This window comes from Oncorhynchus keta, chromosome 5, assembly GCF_023373465.1.
Source record: "Oncorhynchus keta strain PuntledgeMale-10-30-2019 chromosome 5, Oket_V2, whole genome shotgun sequence".
Taxonomy (NCBI): Eukaryota; Metazoa; Chordata; class Actinopteri; order Salmoniformes; family Salmonidae; genus Oncorhynchus; species Oncorhynchus keta.
In genome coordinates this window covers 6,490,964-6,506,260 of record NC_068425.1, presented here as the reverse complement: position 1 = coordinate 6,506,260, position 15,297 = coordinate 6,490,964, and the positions used below count along the sequence as shown (strand labels likewise).

General features: G+C 40.8%; 1 protein-coding gene across 4 annotated transcripts in view; it reads right to left on the bottom strand.

The window, feature by feature from the left end:
- kansl1b (KAT8 regulatory NSL complex subunit 1b) overlaps window positions 1–15,297 on the bottom strand; it is a 79,962-nt gene that overhangs the window by 60,505 nt on the left and 4,160 nt on the right. The gene's annotated exons all lie outside the window — the stretch shown is intronic.

Genomic DNA, 15,297 nt, shown 5'->3' with positions numbered 1-15,297 from the left:
GTGTTGCTGTGGCTGAAATGAGGCTCTGTGGAGTCTGTTTGTGAACAGAACCCCAGGACCAGCTTGCTTAACCTGTTAGTCCTCTAGGGGCATTATTTCATTTTTGGATAAAAAGACGTGCCCGTTTTAAGCGCAATATTTTGTCACGAAAAGATGCTCGACTATGCTTGGAATTGATAGTTTTGGAAAGAAGACACTGACGTTTCCGGAACTGCAAAGATTTTCACTGTGAGTGCCGTTGAACAAAAGCTTCAGGCAAAACCAAGATGTTTGAGCGCCCAGGAAATGAACAGGATTTCTGAAGCTACGTTTTCCATGATCGCCTTATATGGCTGTGAATGCGACAGGAATGAACGGACACTTTCTATCGTTTCCCCAAGGTGTCTGCAGCATTGTGACGTATTTGTAGGCATATCATTGGAAGATTGACCATAAGAGACTACAATTGCCAAGTGTCCCGCACGGTGTCTGCCTGGAAATTGGTGCGCAAAAGTCAGCTACCAGTATTTTTCCATCCGAATTAGAGAAGAATGCAGGCTTCCAGGGACGGCATTTCAATGAAGAGATATATGACAAAACACCTTGAGGATGGATTCAAACAACGTTTTCCATGTTTCAGTCGATATTATGGAGTTAATTCGGAAAAAAGTTTGACGTGTAGGTGACTGAATTTTCGGTTAGTTTCGGTAGCCAAATGCATAGTAACAAAACGGAACGTTGTGTCCTACACAAGAATCTTTCAGGAAAAACTGGACATCTGCTATGTAACTGAGAGTCTCCTCATTGAAACATCTGAAGTTCTTCAAAGGTAAATTATTTTATTTGATCCCTTTGCTGGTTTTTGTGAATATGTTGCGTGCTAGATGCTAACGCTAAATGCTAAGCTAGCTATCACCACTCTTACACAAATTATTGATTTTCTCTGGTTCTAAAGCATATTTTGAAAATCTGAGACGACAGGATTGTTAAGAAAATGATAAGCTTGAGAGCATGCATATTTATTTCATTTCATTTGCGATTTTTAGAAATCGCTAAAGTTGCGTTATGGTAATGAGCTTGAGGCTGTAGTAACGCGACCGCATGTGGGATGGGGCGGACTATGAGGTTAAGGGACTCTACTCTGGGTTAATCTCGCCGAAGGTGACGGCTTTGTTATGGAAGGCTTGGGAATAGCTTCCTTTTAGGTTTTTGTAGAAGTTTTAGAACTCATTTCTGGATTTTGATAATTGGCTGGTATTGGCCTACTTCTGCTCTGCATGCATCATTTTCCGTTGTACACCGATGATGTTTTTGCAGAACTCTGCATGCAGAGTCAATTTGGGGTTTGTCCCATTTTGTGAATTCTTGGTTGGTGAGCGGACCCCAGACCTCGCAACCACGAAGGGCAATGGGTTCTATAACTTATTAAAGTATTTTTTGGACAGGTTCTAATTGGGATGTCGTATTTTATGTTCCTTCTGATGGCCCATTCTCTCTCAGATCGTTCACAGCTTTGTGGAAGTGGTGCTGATGTTTAGGCCTAGATAGGTGTAGTTTGAGTGCTCAGGCGCAACGTTGTCTCGATGGAATGTGTATTTGTGGTCCTGGCAACTGGACCTTTTTGAAACAATCATTGTTGTCTTACTGTCAGGACCCAGGTGTGATAGAAGATCAAGGTGCTGCTATAGGCCCTCCTTGGAGTCTCTCACACACACACCACACTTTACATTTACTGTAATCCGCATCTGAGCACAGACCAACACCGGATGTCAATGGAAGTTGAAATTGCTGCCTTGCTTTCAACGTCCACAGAAGACGTTCTTGGAACGGTCTGGATAGGTTTCATTTCAACGTCCGCAGATATTTATTTTTTGTTGCAGTCCGGCCTTGATTTGGCCCATCCATAGAGATCCATGATTGGATGTGCCATCCAAATCTGAACCAACCATAGACGTTTATGTTTACAAGTGTGAAGAGCACCGCACAAGATACATATACAGTTGAAGTCGGAGGTTTACATACACATTAGCCAAATACATTTAAATTTGTCTTTCAAATCACCCACGTGGGTATGACCAATGAGGAGCTGGCACGTTGATACCTGCTTCTATAAACCAATGAGGAGATGGGAGAGGCAGGACTTTCAGCACGATCTGCATCAGAAATAGAAAGGAGTTCTATTTTAGCCCTTGGCGTTGCAGACGCTCATTGACACGCACGAGCAGTGTGGGTGCAATAATCGAATAACATGGATTTCTAAATGTATTTTGCAACGCACGCGAGGTGTCTGGTCAGCATGTTAGTGTACGTCAACCTCTGACTCACTGGAAATGTGACACAGTGAATTACAAGTTAAATAATTGGTCTGTTAACAATTGTTGGAAAAATGACTTGTGTCATGGAAAGTAGATGTCCCAACCGACATGCCAAACCTATAGTTTGTGAACAAGAAAGTGTATGTAAACTTCCGACTTCAACGGTATATATATATTTATTAGTAGAGTATAGTTCAGTACTTTACGGTACAGTATAATTTACCTTATTGTACTATACTCTGTTCTGTGATGTACCGTACTTTGATGTCCAAACTTGTGAAACAGATGTCTATGATTGGTTCGGATTTGGTCCAGTCCAACCCAATTTGGTCTTCTTTGGGGGCGGATATCATTACAATGTGTAGAATAATAACCAAATGTTGAAAGGAGGGTATTACATACTTATACCTTTGAGTAGGCCTCGTACCCATTTAGGATACATCACCATGAAGAGAACAACATTTATATCCATTTCTGTGTAGTACAGATTGTGTAGTACAGATCCATGACAGAATTCTGTAACCGGGTGTAAATCCACTTAATTTACTATAGTTGAATAACCAAAATAGATGTGTCATGTTATTGCAGAAACCCCATTCATGCTGCAGATACCTTTAACTTATGGCTGGGAGGCGTATTTCCACAGATCGGATGAAAAGCGTGCCCAGAGTAAACTGCCTGCTACTCAGGCCCAGAAGCTAATATATGCATGTTATTAGTAGATTTGGATAGAAAACACTCTGAAGTTTCTAAAACTGTTTGAATGATGTCTGTGAGTATAACAGAACTCATATGGCAGGCAAAAACCAGAGAAAAAAATTCAACCAGGAAGTAGGAAATCTGAGGTTTTTTGGTTTCAAACTCATTGCCTATCAAAGATAATATACATTTGGTCTGGTTGCACTTCCTCGGGCTTCCACTAGATGTCAACAGTCTTCAGAACGTTGTTTCAGGCTTCTACTGTGAAAGGGGAGCGAATAAGAGCTGTTTGAATCAGGGGTCTGGCAGAAAGCATTGAGTTTAGTCATGCGCACGACCGTGAGCACAAGCTCTGTTCCTTTTCATTTCTAAAGACAAAGGAATTGTCCGTTTGAAACATTATTGAAGATTTATGATAAAAACATCCACTGGGCTCCACAGTGCAAGCATGTCACTCACATTTGTGAATATAAATAAAAGTATGAACACATGTATAGCAAAATAAATGCTGCAGTAGCCATTTTCAAAGTGTTTCTGTTGTTTGGATTCATAGCTGGTAGCTAATCACCCAAAGAACTAAGTATCCTATAATATATACAGTTGAAGTCGGAAGTTTACATGCACTTAGGTTGGAGTCATTAAAACTCGTTTTTTCAACCACTCCACAAATGTCTTGTTAATAACAAACTACAGTTTTGGCAAGTCAGCTAGGACATCCACTTTGTGCATGACAAGTAATTTTTCCAACAATTGTTTACAGACAGATTATTTCAATTCTAATTCACTGTATCACAATTCCAGTGGGTCAGAAGTTCACATACACTAAGTTGACTGTGCCTTTAACCTGTTAAATCGACCCTCTACTTTTTCAAACATTCTGTTAAAAATCGCGCAACATTTCAGCGCCCTGCTACTCAGGCCAGGAATATAGTATATGCATATGATTAGTATGTGTGGATAGAAAACACTCAGACGTTTATAAAACTGGTTAAATCACGGCTGTGACTATAACAGAACGTGCGTTTCATCGAAAAGTGCATGAAAATCTGATCACTGAAAATGGAAATAAATATCCATGCGCGACTTCAAGGAATTGTTCAAAGTGAACCGAATTAAATGAGGCCGAGGTTGCAGTGCCTACAGCTTCCACACATTGTCTAGAGTCTTGTCATTTGATTCAGCTTTGATTCTTGGTCTAACCGAATCAAGGGAACCGATTCCCTCCGGTCTCCGACCGGATGTTTTGGTCGAGCTCCTAACTTACCTAAAACAGGGAGTTTTTACTGGGATTAAATGTCAGCAATTGTGAAAAACTTAGTTTAAATGTATTTGGCTACGGTGTATGTCAACTTCAGACTTCAACTGTATCCTATATTATAAACTGGGTGGTTTAAGCCGTGAATGCTGATTGGCTGACAGCCGTGGTGCGTCAGACCGTATACCACAGGTATGACAAAACACTTATTATTACTGCTCTAATTCCATTGGTAAACAGTTCATAATAGCAATAAGGCACCTCGGGGGTTTGTGATATATGGCCAATATACCATGGCTAAGGGTTGTGCCCAGGCACAATGCGTTGCATCCTGACTAAGAACAGCCCTTAGCCGTGGTATATTGGTGATATACCACACCCCCCCGGACCTTACTGCTTAAATATATAATCCCACCTTGTGTGACAAGTAGGTCCCCGCAGGGATCTGGTCAAAAGTAGTGCACAATATAGAGCACCATTTGGGATGCAACCATTGTTTTGGCCTCCATGGCCTGCTTCAGATAAAAAGATCAAACATTTCAAAACAATGGACAGCATTGTCTATTGAAAAAGATAGGTCTAGTGGTTAATACTAACTTGCAATCCATTTATTTTTTTGCCTGGAGATTTCATAACATGCGTCAGAAGAGAACTATGCAAGAACGGGGGGGGGTGCAGACATGTAGCTGATATAATGGTCAAACGGTACTGGCACATATCCAGGGAGCGCCAATAAAGGCTAGCTTAAAGATCTATCAAAGCTGGTCACACACACAATACCATTTTTGTATTGGTGTTATTTAGTTATAAAATATGTTATGAAAGTACATCTGTTGTCTGAACAATATCAGGAAGTCTTGAAATAGCCATGTTGAAAAGCTGAGTCGTTTTTTTTGTACTGTAGTTTAGTGATTGAGCTATTAAATGCTGGGGCAACAAAGAGTTGTCACAGCCGTGACCTTAGAGAGGCCTCCTGCAGGGGACCAATCAGACTTTTAATCACAGACTGAAGAGAAGGTGGGAAAGCGGACAGCTCACATCTCAATGAACTGACAAAGACCGTCATTTCGACTCAAAAACACATGTTAGGCTGTCAAACATGTCCTCCACTCTCCAGCCTCCTCCAGTTATTCTGAGGGCATAAACTAATAAGAGGAAAGATGGAAACTGTCTCCCGTCATATGATTGACCTCGCTCCAATAGGGTCTTGTTCGGGCAGATAATTAACTGAAGCCTACAGGAGTTAAACGAGAGAGAGCGGTCTAGTCCCTAAATAATGATCCTGAAGAAAAACAACGCTGGATGTTTTGATGAAGGCAATCAAAAGCCTAAGAAACATTACGTTTTTAAAGTAAACACTGCAACGGCCAGCCTCCAAAACGAGATCATGGGGTTGCGTCATCTCATGTATTTTTGTTGTGGTTGTCACATCCCATTAACACTGAAAAAAAGAACCATTGAATTTGACACATTTATTCCACCTACACAACCAGGCAAGCAAGAGTGGCTCTATAGCACACATGTTGTTACGAAGAAATCAATATTCTCATGGACAACCCTGGGCCATATTGCCCGCCAGGCATGGCGATGTGCGGAGCCGAGCGTTGGAAACAGGACTCCTGTTACAGATCCCTTTAAGACCAACCATCCCAGTCTAACCAGTTGCAGGCATGTAAGAAGCACCACCCACCCAGCAACACCCTGTCCAACCAAACGCAGGCTTTGTTTAGGACATGCCCCACAATGATGCGTATTTCACACGATCACCTTATTCGGATGAGGCACCTCCCACCAAGTCATGATGCGTATTCTCTGAACACAATGCAAAGAGGTAATTAAAATGTGGCTCTTCTTAGGTGGAGGCAGCCATCGCAGAGGCAGCACCAGTAAAACCTGAAATGGATCAACTTCCAGTACAGAGGAAAGAATGTAGGCTGTGCTAAAAAAGGTTTAAATTAGGAAAACAGGCTGGTAATTTTGTCATAACACAATATACTATATTTACCATTGATGATGGTTAAGCATAAAGGTCTAATGTTGGTCGAATACATTACCAATCATAATCAAAATGCTAAATAGGGCCTAATGGGTGAGAAATATTTATTTATATATCTATTTTACAACAAAACAATATTCTACCTATTGACAGAAGCATCAAATGGTTCTCCCTCACCTGATCCAGTACCAGGTAAATCCAGCACTCTCCAGCTACTCGTATTGCAGCTGAAGGTTGTCACCTTTATCTCTGCCATCCGTGGGAACCATCCACTAACTCACGTTAAACCCAGTCCTTGAATGCGATAAGGATTTCTCCTACATGCTGCAGTTAATGTGTCCGGATCAAAGTTCCCATAATGACTGCGTGTGTCCATGCATAGGCCTGTGTGTGATGTTTGTGTGTGTGTGTGTGTCAGAGCATGTGAGAGTAGTTCAGCTGTTGGAAGCTCATGGAGTGGTGCGCAACGCTTCGTGTCCTTTCCTACAGCTCTGCTAAAAGAAAAGGTCTGTGCTAACGAAAAAGAAAAACTCTGCTCCATTCATTAAAATCACAATTTAACCAGCACACATCTATTTTTTCTTCTTCTGGATCTACAAATGGGTTTTTAAATATTGAAACCAAACCATATGGATTTGAATGAAAAGTATTTGAATAAACATGACAAGGTGAATGTAAGAAGCAAAAATAATTTAAAATAGGCTACATGTTACATGTCATTTAAAATAGGCTACATGTTGTATTAAAACAGCATATAAAACAGTAAATAGGTCAGGACCCAGACAGGAAAACTAAGGAATGAAAATGAATTATTTTGGCTATATTATTTCAATTATTTCAAGGCTATAGCCTACAAAGACATACACTGTGAAGAATTTGCGAGTGTGACACAACAGGCTGGTAAGGACATAAAGCTCTCAGCATTTTAAACATTGTGTTGTATTAAATCATTATAGTCTATAAATTGCACATATAAGCTGTGACTTACTTAGAATTAAATTTTGAAACAAGTTTGGACAGTCTGTGGCGTCAGGCTCATGTGATGGTGCCTGGAGAACTGGCCAGCAGTGGAGAACACCCTCTACACTTAGAGCCACTGGGATGCTAAACACCCTTTTGGCCACTCTTACCAGGTTGGGCAGAGATGCAGAGTTGTTGATTTTATTTTTATTTTATGACAAGGCCTAAAGGTTTTTAGGCACAATAACCCAATCAAAACAGAAAGCTCATTGAATCTGGGAAGATGCCAGGCCTATGGGGCCAAAATCTATTATGGCATATTGTAAAGATAACGAAAATTAATGAAGCTTTTAATAGGTCTGATTTCTTGTTTATAAATAATTTGCTACAATGACACACTTCGTTATCTACCCACCGCATTCCTTTGTTATAGCATGTGCACATAGTAAGTACACACTCATACTTTTGGGATAAGTGCATTTTCAGATTCCACTATGATTATTTAGTTGGACACTCCCTTTTTTGGCCCTCATCTTTATAAGTCACCTTGATTTAGCCCCCATGTTTTATTAGTTTATTTATGAAAATAGTTAGCTAACATTACAGTAGATAAAGAAAGGGGCTAGAGCAGCACACAAGTAGACTACAAATGCAAGCTGGGGTGGGGTGCTACTGGAGCGAAATTGGAGCGGGCGAGAAGGCCAAATCTTGCTCCACGCTCCAGTCAAATTGGAAACGCTCAGCTCCTCGCTGTGCTCACATACTCTGTGTGTGCGTGTCTACACACGCCTGTGTGTGTAGGTAAAATACTTTCCATCCATATTTGCCAAATGGTAGGAATGGTTCATTGTTTTACATAGAACGACGATTAGCATAACTGCGATTTCCCCCTACCATTTTTTCTTACGTTGTAGCCTCAAACTTATTTTAAAATCAAATAAAATGTTATTGGTCACATACACATATTATTGTGGGTGTAGCAAAATGATTGTCTTCCTAGCTCCAACAGTGCAGTAGTATCTAACAATTCAGCATCTGAGATAATGTCGTGCCCACCATCAGTTGAGACACAGCACACTCTTGAATACAGGGTGGGTCTAAACTACCAAATATTCTAAAATTAAATCAAATCTGAGTTTACGCGTTCTCAGGTAATTGATGTTAAATGTCTTTTAAAAATGCAAATTTAACGAAAACACTTAAATTAAGCTCAACCATTGGGTGTCTTATGGTAGGGTGGGGTATGCAAAATGGGTCAACTTTGAGCACCTCTATCTCATGAGTGTTTTACCAGTCGGGTCCAAAAATGTACTTTCTGACCACTTCTGCCTAGGGCTGGGCAGTATACTGTGTCTTACGATATACCGCTTTGATGCAGAGTGGTTTGGGTTTTTACTTTACCTTCTATAAATGGTATTTGAATGTTTGGTTTGTTAAATGCGATACGCCATGTGTAACGTTGATTTTTATTGTTAACTTCGCTACTTCACTAATCTCTCTTTCAATGCTGCTTTCCACACAGGCCTAGCCACGCCCTCTGTCACTCAAGGAGCACATTTGTTGTTCCTCAACATCGAGACACTAGCGTTCAGTCTGCATGGCCAATGCAGCGCATGCAACAGTGTTGATGACGATACGTTTTCACTTTGGTCCTTAATATAAATCCACTAGTGTTCTATAATTACACTAATAGTTTGTTTCTTACATCTGCAAACAGCTAGTTTGTCTTTTCTTAGCAAGTTGAGCCTAAATTTGGTTAGCTACTAATGCTAATCGCTAACTAGCTAATAAATGTACTGAGTCAGAGCAAACGTAACTAACTATACAGCCTGATAATACCAGTGATAGTGTAGGCCTAAATCAGCATGTTGTTTGTGCAACAGTATCAGCTAAATCAAAGAAGAATATGCAAAGCAAGAATATGTTAGCTACATGAAGTAGCTAAGAGAAAACATTCAATGTAGGCAACGATTATAGGGTCCCTTAAACACTTTGGTTCCTACCCGGTTACAATAACTACTCCCTGGAATTTTCATTTGTTGTCATGTCAATAAACTGTATTCCGAGTAGAGGTCGACCGATTAATCAGGGACGATTTCAAGTTTTCATAACAAACGGAAATCGGCATTTTTGGACGCCGATTTGGCCAACTTATTATTTGTATTTTTTTTCTTTTTACACCTTTAACTAGGCGAGTCAGTTAAGAAAACATTCTTATTTTCAATAACGGCCTAGGTACAGTGGGTTAACTGCCTTGTTCAGGGGCAGAACGACAGATTTTTACCTTGTCAGCTCGTGGATTCAATCTTGCAACCTTACAGTTAACTAGTCCAATGCTCTAACCACCTGCCTCATTGCACTCCACGAGGAGCCTGCCTGTTATGCAAATGCAGTAAGAAGCCAGGGTAAGTTGCTAGCTAGCATTAAACTTATCTTATAAAAAACAATCAATCATTATCACTAGTTAACTAGACATGGATGATATTACTAGTTTATCTAGCGTGTCCTGCATTGCATATGTTCGATGCGGTGCGCATTCGCGAAAAAGGACTGATGTGGCTGCAACGTGTACCTAACCATAAACATCAATGCCTTTCTTAAAATCAATACACAGAAGTATATATTTTTAAACCTGCATATTTAGCTAAAACAAATCCAGGTTAGCAGGTAATATTAACCAGGTGAAATTGTGTCACTTCTCTTGCGTTCATTGCCCGCAGAGTCAGGGTATATGCAACAGTTTGGGCCGCCTGGCTCGTTGCGAACTAATTTGCCAGAATTGTACATAATTATGACATAACACTGAAGGTTGTGCAATGTAACAGCAATATTTAGACTTATGGATGCCACCCATTCGATAAAATACGGAACGGTTCCGTATGTCACTGAAAGAATAAACATTTTGTTTTAAAAATTATACGTTTCCAGATGCGACCATATTAATGACCAAAGGCTCGTATGTGTGTTATTATGTTATAATTAAGTCTATGATTTGATATAACATTCTGACTGAGCGGTGGTAGGCAGCACCAGGCTCGTAAGCATTCATTCAAAAAGCACTTTCGTGCATTTTGCCAGCAGCTCTACGCTGTGCTTCAAGCATTGAGCTGCTTACGAATTCAAGCCTATCAACTCCCGAGATTAGGCTGGTGTAACCGATGTGAAATGGCTAGCTAGTTAGCGGGGTGCATGCTAATAGCGTTTCAAACATCACTCGCTCTGAGACTTGGAGTAGTTGTTCCCCTTGCTCTGCATGGCCCCCGGCTTTTGTGGAGCAATGGGTTACGATGCTTCGAGGGTGGCTGTTGTCGATGTGTTCCTGGTTCGAGCCCAGGTAGGGGCGGGGAGAGGGACGGAAGCTATACTGTTACACTGGCAATACTAAAGTGCTGATATGAACATCCAATAGTGAAAGGTATATATACAAATGGTATAAAGAGAAATAGTCCTATAATACCTACAACCTAAAACTTCTTTGCCTGGGAATATTGAAGACTCATGTTAAAAAGGAACCACCAGCTTTCATATGTCCTCAAGCTTTTTTTACATGGCACATATTGCACTTTTACTTTCTTCTCCAAAACTTTGTTTTTGCATTATTTAAACTAAATTGAACATGGTTCATTCTTTATTTGAGGCTAAATTGATTTTATTGATGTATTATATTAAGTTAAAATAAGTGTTCATTCAGCATTGTTGTAACTGTCATTATAAAATGTTTAAAAAAATTAAAAAAAATAAATAAAAATCACACAAGAAAAACCGTCCGATTAATCAGTATCGGCTATTTTTGGTCCTACAATAAATCGGTATCGCCGTCAAACTCATAAATCGGTCGACCTCTAATTCCAAGTGCCCACTACTATATTCTAACTACAGAATTAGAATTTCCACAATTCCAACAGTTCACCCAAGTGATTTTCACAAGTCAAATCGCAATTGTAACATTGGGTTAAAAATAAAGCCTAAATTGTTTGTGCAGCACTATGTGGCAGTGTGGAAACGATCTCAAATGAGTGCAGGAAATGCATAACATTATTTTTGGTTTAATTGAACAGTATAAAACAATAATATCACTTTGAAAATATGTGTTGCTATCCTTGGGCCACACAATACTCAGAAAGCAAATTTAGAACTTGTATTATTCAAAAATATAAAATACTGTCATACCATCCAATTTTTTTTCATACCATGGTATAATCTTTTGGCCATATTTACCATGGGCAAATACCCATATACATTTTTGTTCAAATCAAAAGGGGTGTAGTCAAAAAGTGATTGAAATCATATGGAATGACCCAGAGAGGAAGAGAAGCATGTGCGCCTCTGCACTTTTAATTGGGCCATTAGGCCATCAGGGAGCACAGGCCACAGCACACTGAACGTTAGACTATAGGTCGGGTTCAACCCGTGGGTATACTCACTCCTCTCCTCATACACGGTACAGCGCACCTGGTTTTGTAAACACTATGCCAGTGGTTTCTGCCTTTGAAGTCTCTTAATCATTCAGGTTCCTCCATGAGAAGGGAAAAAAGCTTAAATACACCATAGTAAATGGGGGAAAACAATAGGGTCTGAAAATAATTCAGAGTTTCCTCTGTTCCTCTTATCTCAAAGGTTGAGATTTCAGACAGCTGTCCCAGGTACTCCCAGCTGGGGCAATTAGTTGACTGTAGGGTTTTAAAAACACACAAAAACAAAAGCCAGTGTCTGAATAGGCTAGAGAGAAGTACAACTCTGAGGAACCAGCAAACCCATGGTTTGTTTCTGTGCTCCCCAATTCACCCAATGATACATGATGCATATGGTGCCACTTCCAGACTGGTTAGGTGGCTTCAGCACAGGAGTGAATGGGGGCCAGTGTGTCAGTAAAGCCACTCCCTGCAAAGCCTACCAAATGGTCAGGCTTCCTCTCAAACCTGTCCTGACCTCTAGGGTCTGGAGGGGTGAAACACTTTGGCCTTTAACATCCTACTAGGCCATGACACGTCCAGGCAGGAGTCTGGTAAATTAGCCCATTGCCTTTGTTCTTAGCCCATCTTTTTCCCCCTCCCTGTTTAAAATCAATGTTTATTTGTGGATTTTCAAGTAATTTTCACCTCTGGTTTCTCTTCAGGTCATGTACATTGTTTGCCTTTTTCCTCCCTTGTTGAGTGGGATTGATATATTTTTCCTGCTTCTCCCACCTGGCTGGCTGGTCCATGTTTCTCTTTATGTGAGGCGGAGGGAAAAAATAAAACATTTGGTAAAAGATTTTCAGGAATGGAGCATTCTGGGAGGTGAGTTTGAACAAAGGGATTGTTTCAGGTGTGTTCTGAGCTAGGTTAAGTTCAGAGGGAGGCACGGCCCCTTGGTTTGAGATGGGGGAAGAGATGGATTGAGGTGGAGGGAGGGGGATGTTGGCTTGAGGGCATGAAACTGGAGGGTGCGTGCATCGGAGTGTACTTGGCCTCGGCAGACTAGGCTTGAACTATCAAAAACAACCAGCAAAGACATCGTTTTAGTGAGCCAAATGTCACCCTTCAGCTCTTTCTCCAGTCAGTATTCCAGGAAAGAGACTAGTGTTTCCATGTAAGCAGCAGCTCAAGTATATGCCAAAGAAAGGTGTACAATGCCTGCTACCCAAAACACACGTGAAAACAACTGCTTCTACAGAAACCCAAAAGAGCAAATCATTTAGATGTATGAATAAAGCTGTGATTGCTCAGACTGATTTCAAGTGTGCCTGACTGGAACAGATTATTCATCATGAGCTGAAATCTTCAGCTCAGAAGCCAGACTCGTCTGAGGGGGTCTGAACAATACCAAGTAATACCAATAGGCTCTGCTTTCATCTCTCCAAGTCAATCGTCTGACAGGATAAAATCCCAAACCCAATGCACCTATGAAAACACGCTGGAGATCTGTACATATAGATTTGCATAATCATCAGAAATAGGCCTGCATTTTGGCCTAACCGGAGAAACAGATGTTGCTTTATGCACATTATGGTCTGTAGCCTACAGCAGTAACCAGCCATACCTCTATTGGTTGTTTCCTGATAACTCTGCTTCTATATTGATTGGTTAGATGCAAAATTAGGACAGAAGGATCTAGAATATAGGCTGAGGAAATTGCTATATGCAATTTGGCTAGGATAGCCTAAATCGAGGCCAAAAATGTATACACATACCTTTTTATTAACTTACAATAGGACTATTTCCGTCCACAATAGGGTGTTACGTCACGCAACATTTCCTGCTTAAAATGCAACCAGCAAACCACAATATTTTCATACTTTCGGTTGGCACTGGCAGTATCTAAAATTTGCAACAATGAGCCAATTTTCTTGTGGTGGAATGCCCTGGAAAACTGATTAAAGTGGGGAACCGTTATCATTTCTGGGAAGGACAAAAGCTGAGTAAGTAGCTTGAATCAATGCTGTTTTCCATTCAGATTATTGAGGACCCTCCCCTGAGTCAACCAACGGCTTCCAAATTCATAAACTAGATACTTGTTGTGTTAGCCTCCTACGGTTGCTCCAATACCACACACGTCTCGAAGACAGCTGATAGGATTCCACCCAGATCTAAAGGGTCAATGGAGGGAGGGGGGGGTTCTTTGTCAATTGTGTGACTTATAAAAACAAATAAGAGGAGTGAAAACAGGCAGTGAAAGCACTCATACTTTAAGCAGCATATTCTCCCAGTCCTACACCATATCAAACAGGCTAGGGAGGGGCCATGTAATCCGAGAGAACAGCTCTCCATTAAATTGGCTATAACATGGAGCCAGGCCTGAGCTAGCAGTGCCATCGGTCCAATGCAGCAGCAGGCGAGGTGCTCATCACCCTCTATTCATAAAACCTCTCTGACTCCAACACATGGGCTGCAATGGGGACAGGGTCGTGGGGGAGGTCACCCTGTCTGGCCAATATGTGCAATCAGTAGGCTTTTCTCTCTCTATGCTCCAGTCAGGGCTAGTCCTGTTTATGTGTATTTAACCCCCTGAAACCATTTCCCAAAAAGCACATGTCAGCCAGACCCTGATCTCTCTTTAAATTCAGTCAATGGATTTGCAAACTGCAGAGGCCCCAGTACAGCAGCAGAGCACAACAGTCAAGGCCTCACTTGCTCAGCTACACCAAGAGTGTACTGTAGTGTACCCACCCATAATGACAGCAAACAACCAGGAAGATAAACTTCCCCCTCACCACAAGATGAACATTAGTGAGATTATTAGATCTTGAAGGAAGTTCACACATCAGAAAATGACAGCATTGTAGTGCTGAGATCACATATGATGCAAGGATATGCAACTTAACACATTATATAACAGAAACCCACAGATGTGTAACACACTAACCAGGGGTTGAGCAGGTTAGTGTGCAATTAAAAGGGATTCGCATGAACACGGTTCCTGGTTGATAAATGGATGGGACAAAATTACAATATCTGCACTGACGTTAGACAGTATACAAGCACATAGGAAACGGTTGAGATCATGGCATGGCAAAACCTTGATGTGTTGATAATAAATACAATGATATTGTTCCTTGTTTTTTTTTCTAGCAGCCTTGTGTATATCGCTAAGTCACAATTGAGGCTAAATTGACATGTTACAATTATTTAGCAAACTAACTTGGTTGGTTTCTGCTAAAGGAAATGATTTTTATGAAACAATTAGTGGAAAACGTGGCGCCTGCAACTGCCAGTGGCTGCGCCATTATGTAAACCTCGTCATAAATTACTCAATTGGAAATGTATCCAACATTATAATGTGATCTATGCGACAATGCATTTTCTAGGTTAACGTTTAAGGGTTGCGAAAATGGTTCCCCTCTCGCACGATTGCGATCATTCGATAGAATTGCTCGGGTGTGTATATTATGCACGATTAAGTTTAGAATGCGGTGGCGCAGAGATGCATTAGATCGTGGGAAATACAGCAAGCTTGCAAACTACGTTTTTAAACGGCCTAAATACATTTATACAAGTATGTTAGTGGACTGACTAGGGGTAATTTGGATACTCAAAATCAAGCGCTTCGGCGAATAAGGCTTGACATTGACACAATTGTAGCTGGTAACGTTACAGTTAAATGTTGATATCAAT